Source organism: Fukomys damarensis, unplaced genomic scaffold (genome assembly GCF_012274545.1).
Source record: "Fukomys damarensis isolate Sample0158 unplaced genomic scaffold, DMR_v1.0_HiC HiC_scaffold_5, whole genome shotgun sequence".
NCBI classification, from domain to species: domain Eukaryota; kingdom Metazoa; phylum Chordata; class Mammalia; order Rodentia; family Bathyergidae; genus Fukomys; species Fukomys damarensis.
Window position 1 is genome coordinate 32,871,665 of NW_022900917.1, and position 12,119 is coordinate 32,883,783.

Genomic DNA, 12,119 nt, shown 5'->3' on the forward strand with positions numbered 1-12,119 from the left:
TCCTCAGGCCTATTTCTTTGCCAGTACCATGCTGTTTTTATCACAGTGGCTTTGTAGTATAGTTTCAAATTGGGAATTGTTACACCTGGTGCCATGTGACTGTTGCCTATAATGGCTTTTGCTATTCTAGGTCTCTTGTGGTTCCAAATGAATTTTTGGATTCTTTTTTCTAGTTCTGTGAAATATAGTGTTGGAATTTCAATTGGCATTGCATTGAATGTATATAACAGTTTTGGTAGTATGGCCATTTTCACTATGTTGATTCTTCCTTTTATTACCGTGGATTAGTCTGCTTCTTCTAGAAACTCTAAATTAAATAACATAGTGTTTATTCTTTGGATGTGGCTTCTTTATCTCAGCATAGTCCTGGGATTCATCTGTGTTGTTCTGTGTATGAGCAGATTGCCTCATTTCATGGCTGACCAGTTTTCACTGTATAAGTACACCAAAATTGAATTATTTATTTTTATATCAAAGGACTGTTAGGTTGTATATACTTTTGGGCTAATAGTAATAAAGATGCTATTTGTTTTGGGAAGATAATTACCCACATGAAGTAGACAGGTGATAATAAAATTATAGTATAAATATATAATACATATATATTTAATTTTCTAAGGCACCACAAGTCTTCCAAAGTGATTGCACTATTTTACACTCTAAAGAGAAATTTCTGAGAGTTCTAGATGTTCCACATTCTTAGCAATGTCAAGATGTATCACTTTCTTTCAATTTGGTTATAATGATATTTTTTTATTTACATTTTCTAATGTTTGATGAGGTTAGGTAGTTTTTTGGTTTGTTGAACAAACCAAATCTTCCTTTGTGAGTTCTCCATTCAAGACTTCTCTTAATTTTTTCATTCAATCATTTGCCCTTTATTAAAGAATTGGAATTCTTTTTCTGCAGACAGAATCTTTCTTAGTATGTTCTGTGAATTTATCCTTCTGCTCTATGCTTTGTCTATGTATTTTCTTGACAATGTTTTCTGATGAGCAAACACTTTAGTTTTGAGAAAGTCTAATTTATTTTGGGTGATTTTTCTGTTCTATTTAATACATGTTGGGCCAGGGATTTAGCTCAGTGGTTCCACTGCCTGCCTTGCAAGAGCAAGGACCCAAGTTTGATCCCCAGTACAAAGACAAAAAAAAAAAAAAAAAAGGAGATGTACCTAGACATGTTACCTAGCCCAAGCTGGCAGAGACATCTTCATGTTTCTGTTAGCAAGGCACCTTCCAGCTACTCAGGAGGCTGAGGCTGGAGGATCACAAATTTGAGGCCAGTCTGGCAATTAGCTGAGACCCTGTCCCTTCCCCCCTCTTTCACACACACACACGCACACACTCACTTTTTTATGGATTCCTCCAGAAGTTTGTGCTTTCTTTTCTTTTCATTTTTTTTCAGCTTTAATTGAGTTTATTGGCACATTTTAGGGATACAGTACAGTTACATTCATGACTGGGATCTTGTACCTCTACATGACAGGTCCTGATTCTCATTTTTTCCCCTTACCCCTGCCCTCCCTTCACCCCCTCCTCCCCTCTTTCTTTTCTTTTTAACACATTTTTCATTCTGTTAGTACTTGTTTGCAGTACACACAGTTTACACTCATTCTGGGAGTAGGTCATGTGCATACTGTACTACAGTTTGTTTCTTTTTAAAATCTCCTTCCCCTTCCCTCCCTCCTCTTCTAATTCCCCATCCCAATTTTCATTCTCATTGATATTAATCTTAGCTCATATTATGGCACATAATGTTTACATCTGCTGAGGTCAGAACTAGTTTCTTTTAAAGAAAGAGCTAGGGGCAAAGCTCAGTAGTAGAGTGTGTGCCTAACTAACATGTGTGAGCCCCTGGGTCCAATACCTAATACCACAAAATTAATTAATTAATTAAACAAGAAAATTGTAGAATAGTGGTAATGCTGTGATTGTATTTTATAGAAATATACCATGAGGAGAAATTTAAAATTTTTATTTGATGTTAATTGATTTAAATTTACTATTATATGACCACATATTTATTAGATTTATTGAAGTACATTGCTGTAGATCTTTTATAGGCTTATTTTTACATTTCTATCTATAATCTATCTAAAATTATATCATTAATTCAATTGTATTACTCAAAATAGAATAGTCACTCATTTTTTATTTGTTTATCCAGTTACTTACAGTACCATTGAATTGTGTTATCAGAGCAATTGGCTGTTTATATATTAGCCTATTTCTGAACATTCTATATTATTACATTAATTTGTCATTATATTCAAATACAGCATTCATTTGACTACTGTAGTTTTATATTTATTTTTAGGAATCTGGTGATACAAGTTCATCAATTTTTTTCTCTTTTTTACTCTGAATTTTTATATGAGTTTTATAATTGTCAGTTTTTACAAATTATTCTTTATGAAATTTTAATTGGAAAAGTCTTCAATCTTAGACACATTTGGAAAAATTTTCTAAGAAGCCCCTTTCTATAGAGTATGATTTAACTACTCAGTTCACTGTTTTGTAGTCAATGAGATGTAATCTTTTACATGAATTTGAGAGATTTATAAAAGAACAAATATTTATTAGGAATTATTTTTTCAGGAAGGTTTTCATTTAATTCCCACAGCATTCTTATTGTTGCAGTTAACACCACTACAATTTAGATAAAATTCTCAAGGTCACAGGCAGGACTATGATTTTAACTTAGATTTATCTGATTCTTCCATATACACTTTTAATGACATTTACTTGCCCTCTTATAAAAAGATTATTTATATATTTTAAATGATCTATTTTTTGGAAGAGTAATAACACCAGCCATTTTGATATATTATATGGAATTGGTCTTATAAAATGCACATATTTTTGGGTTTTGAATATGTATTTAATTTACTTGACTGTGTTATGCAATGATTTTCATTTTCTTTCTTACCATTATTTTTATGCAAGACCTTTTTAAAGATCTACCAAGACTGTTGTGCCTACACCTACTCTGTTTTGGTACTGCTATATAAGAGTTCATCATGTACATGAATCACATTTCAGTTATCCATTTCCCCAATGCTGGCCATCTATATGGAGTCTAATGCCAACTGCCAACTTTGACCATTTCTACTCATACTTTAATGTCCTTATTGTGGACTCTTTTTCTCCTCATACATGTTCTTTCTGACATAGGAGTTCTGAGTTAAAGCTCTTCATTTCTTATCCATTAAAATAGACTCAAAATGATGTTGGAAGGAATGAAAAGTAGAAGCAAAAAACTTTTCATAACTTGTTTTGTCACTTCTGTACTTGGCTGCCCTGATTAGAAGAGCATTTATAATAATTGTTAGACTATTGAAACTATTCTTACCTTAGTTATTATGTTACTAAGATGTATGTAATTTTATGCTGTACCCTACCCCCATCCCAGTATATAAGAATATTTGCATATCCATTACCTGGAGACAATTTTTGTGTCATGGTTTATTAGCTTTTATTCCATATACAATCAGGCATAATTATGTTCCTTCAACACCTTCCTTCTTAAGTCAGAGGAAGGGGTTATTAATTCTGTCTCATTCCCACTGACTCATACGGGACACACATGCTCACAAATCAGATTTTATCAATATCCAAATTTTTTTCTCTACAAGAGGCACTGTTAAAATAAAAAGGCAAATCACAGAATAGTTTTGTAAATCAGATATCCAACAAAGTTGCATATCTAGACACACATGCACAAAACTCAACATCTCATTAATAAAAGCACAAGCATCACCATAAAAAACATATATATTACCTACAAAGAGGAAACACTTAAAATAGTCAACATCTTTACTCAGGGAAATGCAAATTAAAACCATTACACTTCATTAAAATGTCTAAAATTAAAGAGACTGATATACTAATTGTTGAGGTTATGGAACAAATTGAGCTCGTATACTGCTAGTGGGAACATAAAATCTTGCAACTGCTTTGGAAAACAGGTTGGCAATTTCTTAAAAAGTTCAATATACCACAGACATTCTGCCCTATGCATTTAACCAAGAGAACTGCACGTGTCCATTGAAACATGTACGTGATTATTTGTAACCACTACTTTTTTCTTCTTTTTTTTGTCTTTGGCAAAAAGTAGAAGCAGCCCTAATCTACCATGAAAGGATAAATATAATGTGATGATCCATACATTTCCAAATAAAGAGATTTCAAATGCTGCAATTTAAAAACTGATATATATGACTAGCCCAAAGCAAAGCTAAAAGTTAGAATTTAAAATTAGGAATATTTCTCCTGGTGTGCCCTGAAGCTTTGCATAGCTTTGTGGTGTATTTGAGATGTTCATTTGCCACCTCTTTATAATTCATTTCCTCATTCCTTGATCCCATAACAAAGTTTACTTTTCCCTGCTTTGGAAAATAGTATGAGTCTATTTACTACATTGAGTGGATGATAATTTTGCAGCAAAAATTTTATTTTATCTGAACTTTCTTTTTCTCAGCTATAAGAATAATAAATATATGTGTTTGCATATAAAGAAAAGATATGGATAATAAACCATGTGCCCCCTGGTGGTTTTGTGGCATTGAATAACTGGGTTGGCTCTCTGGGGCTGCTAAATTGGGCTCATATTTTTTTCAGAAAATTCATGCACTTAACTTTAAACATAAGATTTTATGCAAAATAAAAGATTGTTTCCTGGATACAGGACAAAATCTTGACAAGGTCAGAATATAAACATTCTGAAATAAAAGAATAGCTGCATAAAATCCCAGGTGATAATTGTCATTAAGAAACACATGTGCTCTTCCAGCCCTAGGGACTTTGTCTTATCCAGCGGGCCCAGGGGAACTGAGAGCTCTGAAACTTTTCCAGTTCTATGGTGGGGTCCAGAAACCATCAAATTTCAGTGTAATAATTTTACTTCTGACCTAATGGGACAGGGCTGTTTGGAGAATCTGATGAAAATTAGGCGGTCTTCTTAGCAAATGATTTACCTAGACACGTGCATAATTTTATATGCAATTCCAGGAACATTGCTCTTCTATATACCTTCTTGATGAGAGCCCTTTGCCGAATAGCAATCGGGTGATATCTCATCATACTAATCAGGATGATTGGAGGAGAATTTATTAACAAGGTATATTACATTTTATAGCCTGATGTAATAAATTGCTATAAACTTGGGAGATCAGAGCAAGAAAAGTATTTTCTCAATTCTAGCAGCTAGAAGTCTGAAATCAGTATCGCTGGATGGAAATGGAGATGTTGTAGGACCACCTTCCTTCGGAGCCTGTAGGAAACAATCAGTTCCCTGCCCATTCAGCTTCCGGTGGCTCTGGCATCCCTTGACCTGTAGTTGCATCACTTCAGTTTCTGACGTCATGGATGCTTTGACTCTCCCTTTTGTATCCCTGTCTTTTTTTTCTCCTGTTTGTTATAAGGATATTGTGAGCTGCATTTAAGGCTGAGAGGGACGAACCAGGATAATCTTCCTATCTCAAAATCCTTTTTATTTTTTGGTGATACTGGGTATTGAATGCGGGGCCTTCACACTGAAGTACATCCTAGAAGTTTTTAAAATTTAATTTCATTTTGAGACAAGATCTCTCTAAGTAGCTAAACTGCCCAGGCTGGACTCAACTTGCAGTCCTCCTACCTCAGAATGCTGGGAGTACAGTTATGCACCATCACCGTACCTGGATCAAAATCTTTAATTTAATCTTATCTGTAGATACTTTTTTCCTTATAAGGTAAAATTGATAGAATCTAGGAATATCTTTAGGTGGCCATTATTTGTCCTACTTCACAAAGGGACTATAATATAAGCAAGATCTAGTATGAGATCCACATGCGGTAGTTGTCTGGCAACAGAAATTGAGAGGAATGACATTACCACCAGATCAAGGCAACTCTGGAGGAAAGAGCCAGAGGAATATGCTGAGTACACTCTCTTCCTTCCCTCTAATCTGTTTTCCACCTGTAGCACCTAACAGGGAACCAGTGGGCCAGGTACCTATTGATGGAAGGCAAGACAGTTAATCTCTCAGGGAAGATAGCAGGGTAGACAATGGTGGAGAGTAGTTCAGGAGAGGAAAATGTAAAACTCTCAGCCTTCAGTAACTGTCTCTCAGCATCATGCGTGGAAAAATTTCAGGCAATCTCTTTCTCTGCAGAAGTTTTAGCTTTATTGTCTTTGTACTTGAAGAACTATTTGTCTGTACTTGCACCTTAAGATAACTCCTGTTGCTGATAAAGCACCCTGCAGAGAGGTACTTTTGTCTATTCTGTTTACCAATATTGTGGTAGCTCTATAACAGTTCTTGGCATATAGTATATTGTCTATAAGTATTTGTTGAATAAGTGGACCTGAAACAATTACCTGTTGGTTACCAGTTGTGGTATAGATCTGAGATGTCCCCCCAAATCCTTAAGTTCAGAGGTGGTATTTTTGGAAGGTGATTGGTCATGGGGATTAATTCACTAATATGTTCTTAGCTAAAAGTGCTGTTAGGAGGTGGGGGATCTAGTTGGAAGTTACAAGACACTGGGGTTTGATTTGGAAGGATATATTTTTATTCCTGGCTCTTCTCTTCTCTCTGCTTACTGACTGCCTTGGAGTGAGAGGACTTCCTCAGTCATGCCTTTTTATTATGCTTGTTAGGTCCTGGAGGCAACCAAAACTGTACTAAATCTTTGCAAACCAGGAGCTAAAATAAACATCTCCTTCTTTAAGTTGCAAGTATCTGGTATTTATCTGTGGACAGGGAAATGACAAATACACTTTCATTCCACTTCAAAGCCCTGAGTGAGTTTTTAATGTGTGCTTCTAACTCCTTTGCCCCATAAAGGTGAACTGTTCCACAAGACTTTGCTGTTTTACCTTTCTAGGAGGCTGTGCTTTGGTTAATGATATAGTCCTCTCCCACCCTCCTATTGTTGCAAGACTGGTTCTTTAACTCCATTAAACATAACTGCACAATTCAGACAGATTTGAAGTCTTGAGAATATTTGCACAATTAGAGTTAATTATTTTAAATGAAACCTTTGAAGGAATCAGAGAAAGGGTACCCTTATATGAGGATTGGGTAACTGTCTTACCCTTGGATATTCTGTAAGGAAGATGCCTGGGCATTGAGTTGTTTCAACCTATAGGAAGAAAACTACTAAGAAAAATTCCCTTGACACCAAAGGCCAGAGAGGGACTGAGGAATGGAGTTTCACCATAGTAAATCAAACAGGCTACCTGCCACTGAAGGCAGCTCTGAAGGCAACTGTGGGGCTGGGGGAAGGCTGGGTGCCACAGAGTCTCAGTGATGCTGCCAAATCCCTGCAGATACTGGAAGGTCAGAGGTCAACTGCATCCACAAACCACTCTGATTTCCCAGAGGCTCAGACTCTTCAGGTTGGAAGATGGGGAAGCCCTTTCAGTGACCCTGCTGCCTTCACCTCAACATAAGGATCCCCAGGATATTAGACACTTGGAAATTATGCTTTTCTTCTCCCCTATCTCTCCTACATATTCTAATTTTTGAAATATAGTGAATTGTTTTATGTTATTTTACATGTGTGTATTGTGTGGCCTACCAGTTATGTCTCAATTTTGTTAGGATGATGGCACTATAGTTTAGATCTTAACTGTCCCCCTAAAATCTCAGGAGTAAGGTCTTGACCCTCAGCTTAGCATTACTGGTGGTTGATGGAACTTTTCAGAGGTGACTAAAAGGTATTTAGGTCACTGGGGACATGACCTTGAGGGCCAGTAGGATCCGAGTACCTTCCTCATCCTTTCTTTTTGCTCTCTAAACATGAGATGCACAGTTCTGTTCTACTGCTCAGTCTGCCACAATCTTTATGCTCCCTTTTGATATGAGCAAAAGTTATAGAATTAACAGACCATGGGCTGAAATCTCTAAAAGAAACCTTTTCTCTGTCTAAGTCAGTTATTTCAGCTATTTGTTATAGAAAGCTATTACAGCTTGATATCCAACACATTTGGAAAGCCTGATCTCATTTCATGATCAACATTAATCAATGAATTTTCATCTTCACATTTTCCTGGGAAATACTGTATGGTATCAGACTCAATCTCCAGTTCGCATATTCATCTGGCATTCATTTAACACTACAATTTACCCTATCCTTGCACATATCTGATGGCAGTCATCTGCTCTTAAGTCTTAATGCTACCCATGACCCCACCTGTTACTTGATTTTACTTCTGACCATCACCTAAGTGCTGTCTCCTACCTGCTCCTGAATGAGTTAGGGCACAAGGAGTGAACTGATTGCCAGATCTAAAATTCATTGGGAGTATAACCATTATTTCAAGAGGGGCAACTTAGTGAGGCTCATAGATGTAGATTCTTGTACCAAATTTTTGTTCCAATTTTAGTCTATGTGCTGCTGAAGAGAGCACTGTATCGGTTTTGAAGGACAAAGGATAGTTTTAGTATTAAATGAAATAATTTCTAAACTTAAGAGAATGTTCCCTTCAAACAGGACAAAGATCAAAAAGAATCAGGGAAGATTCCTTAAATATTCCTTAAATAGAAAAGTAGTCTTGTAGAAAAATCCAGGACAATAAATGTTACCAAGAGGTTAACCTAATTACTCTTCCACTGTCCTTGACATCATTTTCTGCTTAGTGTTGACCTTCATTCAAGAAGACTCACATTTCCCATTTGTTGCTTAGTGTACCAAAATATGCATAAAATGCTACACTGGAATTAATTCTCATAATTCTAGGCCTTTCTGAAGTTTTTCATTTTTGTGGTACCTATGTAATCTACAGTAGAAATATGAAAATATAGACCACACTTCACTGACCTTTCCTTACTATGCCTCACTCTGCAGGGGGACATTAGATATATCTGCATGAAATAAAATTTACACAAGTGAGAATATTAAGCCAGTTTGTGATCATATTCCAAATCTGGTGAATTTATTTGTAGGTGCCTCTCTCTTCTCAGATATAGAGGCATACAGGTCACTACAACACTACTGAGTTTTGAGATACTCTTATTTGAGCAGAAGTATTTGAAACTCATTTATGGCTGTCTTATGTACTCCACTAATGTACATAAAATAGTAATTACACTCATGTTATAGCTTCAACAACTGAAGTATTAATTATATAGTGAAATTTCCAACAATACTGCACAATCGGTGACCAGTAAGATTCAGACACCAGAATTCACATCCCAGAATCTCTGGCCCCAGAATTATCACATTTTCCACAAGTATTGGCTATCTGTGATTTGAGCCTCATGGCCCTTTCCACATAGTCCAATTCAGTCGGCTCGGGCACCACAATTCCACATTGTCATTTCAGCAATGGCTCCACATTATAGGATCTAAAGTCAGACTCAGGGTTGGCTCCTTTACTTCTATTGGGAACTAAGTCAATCACAAAATTTTAAATTCCTTTAATTTTCCTACACAATAATAATGATTACCTTCTGTGGACCTCAGCAGTGGAGTTATGCTCCTTATTTTATATATTAGAGGCAACCCTTCTTGCTGATCTCTTCAATTCCTTGACTATTTTTATCCTCTGATTTTTTCCTTTGCAATTATTCTTCTCTCTATATATCAATTTTTGCACACAATGCACATTGTTTTGTGTTTTTAACATATGCAAGCTGTTTTATATTATTATTGTGTTAAGAAAGTACTAGATGCAGTCATGGATAATGGTCACATTTAGTAATTGAGCACACTGAAATTTCTTGTTCACGGTCTGTTACTCCATAACACTGAGTTGGGTGTCTCCCCTCTAAGCAATGATTCAGCAATCCAGGCTCCTCCCACCCTGTGGCTCCACCATCCAATGCAAAGGCTTCCAAGGTCACCCAGGATTGCTCCATTCATGATGGCTAGGAGGAAAAGAGATTGGAGGCCTCCCAAGTGTAGATAAATTATCTTTCTTTTCCTAGAAATTTCAGGCATAAATCTTTATAAAGGATTGTAACTGGAAATTCTTCTTCATTCACTAAGGATACTGGGCCCAAGCTTCCTAGAATTTATGGGTTACTTTTGAAGTTCAAGGTTTCTTTAGAAAATATCCTGTAGCTGAACAAATAACTTTCAATCATGTCTAAAGTATTTATCAAAGTTACTTTGCCATCTCTGACAAATCTTGTACTAAGCTCCTTGGAAGAGCAAAGGGTCTTACCTAGTAATGTGAGAAAAAGCAAAACAGCGAACAAAAAAACCAAAGCAAACCCAAGCAAAAAATGATGCGAAAGTTTTGTTTAATGATGTGAAAATTTAATGCAGGAAAAAATAATACTGCCTGAGCTCAGAAGAGAGCATAAATAATTTTGACAGAAGAGTCAGGGAAGGGTTCATGTTTATTGCGTATACTTGGGACAAGAAAGAGGAAAAGCATTGAAGACAGAAAAACATCTTCAAGGTGGGGAGGTGTGAAAAAATGGTGCAAGTCAATGCAATGGCTACCCCATTTGGGGCAGCGGCCAGTGGCCCTCGTTCTAAGTTAGCAGTCTGGGTTTAATCCTACTGTCAGAGTCTGTAATTATTCTCAGGGTTCAAGTGCAGTTTTGCAATTGAAAATGAAATTTGTGTGTTTGAATTTTCTGATTTATAATACTCCCTTGATGACTATTATTGACTTCATCTGGCTCTAAAGGATAAAATATTGTGTTGCACAGTGTACAGCTGTATACACCAAGAACTATTATTGATTCTATCATTCATTGGGAATATGGTACTCCTTGTTGCTGTTTTGTTTGTTTGTTTGTTTTGGTACTGGGGATTGAGCTCAGGTCCTTGCACTTGCAAGGCAGGTGGCGGAAGCACTGAGCTAAATCCCCAGCTCCGTTGCTAGGATATCTTAAGTCCTTTATTTATTTATTAACACATCATGTTTTCTTGCTTTTCTCTCTTAATGTATTAGGTTAGTAATTGTAATGTACAGCATGATGCAGACATCAAGATACAACTTGATTTGTTAATTATACTTTGAAATAATTAGCAATGGCCACCCCATTATGTAAATGTAGTCTTTGGAACTTAGTGATAAGTGAAAAGACAAGACAAAATCCTCAGCAAGTTAAGAGGTTACCTTAATATCAGGAACTCAATGGATGCGGTGTGATCTGAAGCCAGAGTAGATAGTACTCAAAGTCTTTATAGACTTGTCAGTGAAATCTAGAAGATGCCTGAAAGAGCATCAGATAAGGAAAGAGAGATATAGGGCCAGAAAGTAGACATCTAGGGAAATAAGATACAGGCAGAAAATAGGTCTAAACAGGATTTCACAGTAGAGAAGTCAGAAGGCAAATTTTAAAAAATTTAGTGCATACTGGTTATATAGAATAATGGATTTCATGGTGGCATTTTCATGTTACCTACTTGGATCATATGAGTCCCAATCCCTTTACCTTTCCTGAACTTCCCTTCCCTATCCCTGTCCTGCTTCTCTTGTTTGCCTTTTATTTCCTTTTCTCCTTCTCTATATTCCATATATGATAGAAAATATGAGATACTTGTCTTTTTCTGATGTCATTACCATGATGATCTCCAGTTTAGTCAATTTTCCTGTTAATCACAGATTTTAATCTCCATTATAGCAAAATAAGACTGTTATATATATGATATATATTACATATATATATATAATATACAATACATATAGTATAGCACACACACACATATATATGTATATAACATTTTCTTTATTCATTCACCCTTCAATGGGGACCTAGGCTGGTTCTATATCTAGGCTATTTTGAATTGTACTTTAGTAAACATGAGCATATGAATATCTTTGTAGTATGCTGACTTAATTCTAGAAAACAAATTTTAAAGACCTGTTTCTGATACGGACAGGTCAAAGGACTGCAGGCAAGGACTGGACAAGCTTGGAAGCATAAATTTTCACTGTAGGAAAGTTGCTAATGTGTGACTACAGGTAGGAGTGTCAAGGCTAGGTATGGCTCATAGAAAGATTGTTGTAACAAGGACACGGAGTCTACTTGTCAAAACAAGCATGACTAGAAAGCAGTACTAATAGACTCCTGAATTTATGCATCTCTTGATAAACAACAGAATGGGTTATGGGACTTGAGGCAGAACCAAGCCTGCTGGGGGTGCTCAGGTTCCTTGTCTGTCAGAGCT